Source organism: Palaemon carinicauda, chromosome 16 (genome assembly GCF_036898095.1).
Source record: "Palaemon carinicauda isolate YSFRI2023 chromosome 16, ASM3689809v2, whole genome shotgun sequence".
Taxonomy (NCBI): domain Eukaryota; kingdom Metazoa; phylum Arthropoda; class Malacostraca; order Decapoda; family Palaemonidae; genus Palaemon; species Palaemon carinicauda.
The window spans coordinates 51,103,440-51,105,939 of record NC_090740.1 but is presented as its reverse complement, the minus strand read 5'-3'; the positions used below and the strand labels follow the sequence as shown (position 1 = coordinate 51,105,939).

The 2,500-nt window shown below is 29.2% G+C and overlaps 1 long non-coding RNA gene across 1 annotated transcript; it reads right to left on the bottom strand.

The window, feature by feature from the left end:
* Positions 1-215: 215 nt before the first annotated feature.
* On the bottom strand, positions 216-1,902 carry LOC137655046 (uncharacterized). Its single transcript, XR_011046788.1, has 3 exons — positions 1,844-1,902; positions 1,032-1,370; positions 216-692 (listed from the first exon to the last, which is right to left on the bottom strand). It is a non-coding gene; the product is annotated as an uncharacterized lncRNA (long non-coding RNA).
* Positions 1,903-2,500: the final 598 nt, after the last annotated feature.

The following is a 2,500-nucleotide window of genomic DNA, read 5'->3' as shown; positions in this document are numbered from 1 at the left end:
TTTTTAAAAGAGGAGTAAGTGTAAAGACATTTCTATATTCCATTGGTTGAGAAAATTTCAAACCTTGAAACCAAAAATAATGATAAAAAAAAAAAATTCCATTTTCAACACATTTCAGATCAAGCAAATAGGATAGCCACGAAGTATTAAAGATAAGAATTTTATTTGAAGAAATTATACAATTAAACCTTTAGGAAAGGAAAAGGTGGGTTCAAATACCCATATATAATGAGTATGCACCTAATGGTTTTGAACCTCAAGAAATCATGCATTATATTCCAATGAATGAGTTACCTAGACAACTAAAGCAGGTTTAATTTTCTTCAATGGCTAATATGCCTAGATTTTATCTGTCGGAATTAAATTATTGGTAAATTTCCAGTCTTTTTTTTATCAGAATCCCTAGTGTTTATTTTCTTCATCAATTAAAGAAATTACACTATTATAAGCAAATTGTATCATTTTCAGTTAGAACTTACCAGTAACCTAATTACCAGAATTTCTAACTATTATAGTCATGTGCCAAATCATCCAGTGCAAACTGTAGTTTCAAACATTCCAGTAGACATCTTTAAGGAACTTCAGTAGGATTTCCAGTGGTAATCTAAAACCAAACCAAACCATTATGGTAAAAAATAAATCTTTGACTCTGCAACCTACAATAATTTTATCCTGAAGTAGCACCATCCAATCTGAAAAAAGTAAGCTAACAGAATAGTTTCTTGTAAAAGATAGCCATCCCTACATAAAGGATTGATATTTTAAGCCTGTAATTTTAAACAGTAGCAGTGTACAGTAAAGCTACCAATTTCTTGCAACAAAGCTTGAATACTTATAACTTTAAATTTAGAATATAACAAAAAATCTTAGAATATGGATAGATAGAATGAAAAAAAGCATAGATGTTAAGATTAGAATATAACCAACAATCTTAAAATATTGATAAACGGAATATACTTTGAATAATTTTGCAACAGGCTTTAAGTAAACTGTAGGATCTAAAAAAAGAACCAAAGAAATCGAACACTCACCATCATTAGACAAAGGGTTTTCACCTTAAAGGTCTAGCGTGTGCTATAGGGAACGTCCTTCCATGGTTAGGGGCGCCGCCCCTAATTAAGGAAAACTGGCTTTCCTAAGGTTGCATAAACACAAGCCAAATAATTTAAAACAATATTTGCCTTTGAGTCCAGACTGAAAAATACCTCACCAGATTCCAGGGCTGTCACCAGTCAGTTTCTGTATTTAGCGACGTGTGGCTCTGTACACCGGGATAATACAGATAACACCAGGTTAAATCAATAGAGACTCCCATCCAGATTATAAGCTTGAAACGCACAGATGATCCTTGGATCCCACAGTTGGCTTTCCTGAAAATACAGATAAACCGGCAATTACAGCATGGTTAAATAAAAAATTAAAACAATAAATAAAAAACATTAAAATGATAAATAAAAAAAAATAAAACAATAAAACATTAAAACATTGAACCAAAATATAAATAAAACAATAGATAAAACAAATAAATAAACAAATAAATAAAACAAATTAATAAAACAAATAAAACAAATAAAAAAACAAATAAACAAATAAACAAATAAATAAATATCCTTTAGAAAAAGCAATAACACAAAGACCGTTATGTCTAGATATGTGCTGAGAAATGCATTCGATATGATAGAAATAATTTATAACCCGGTATGTTAAGAAATTGCAATTTGAAATACATCTAGTGTATACAGAAATAACTTTCATGTATCAACAGATCTACAATAAACAAATCGATATGAAGTATCATATACTTACACAGGTGAAAGTAAACTTGAGGAAGTCATTTACTTACCAACTAAACGAACCTCAAGTTCTCCTGTGCACCGATTTCCGCCAACCACCCAAATGTCCGAGGGAACCGCAAGGCAATCTTAGAATACTTTGCGCTATGCCAAGTCAAGGACTCTAAACAGAAAAGGCAGAAACTATAACAACGTAACTATCACTTGCTTGGTCCATTTCATAAAAGACAACTTTACGGCAGACGAGAATAAGAGCTATTATAACAGAATCGTCGATTTTCTTCTTGTAACTATTAAGCGTTAGCTTTGCCGATAGTTCAACTATGTGGCTCTATTAAATGTATGTGGAAAAGAAATACATATATATATATATATATATATATATATATATATATATATATATATATATATATATATATATATATATATATATATATATATATATATATATATATATATATATATATATATATATATATATACTGCTGAATCTATGAAAGCGATAATGGTTTTTTTCATTTGATAAGCTTCTTGATCCTGATATTTATATTTCAACGGAAGTTTAATCAATCAGATTATTTTTTTCATAACATGGGTTCATGTATTCTTTGATTATAGAAAATTTGTTTTACTTGTATATCGATTTTGATTGATTCAGCAATCTTTGAAAAAATGTAACGTATACGGTGATAAAATCTTCATAATAT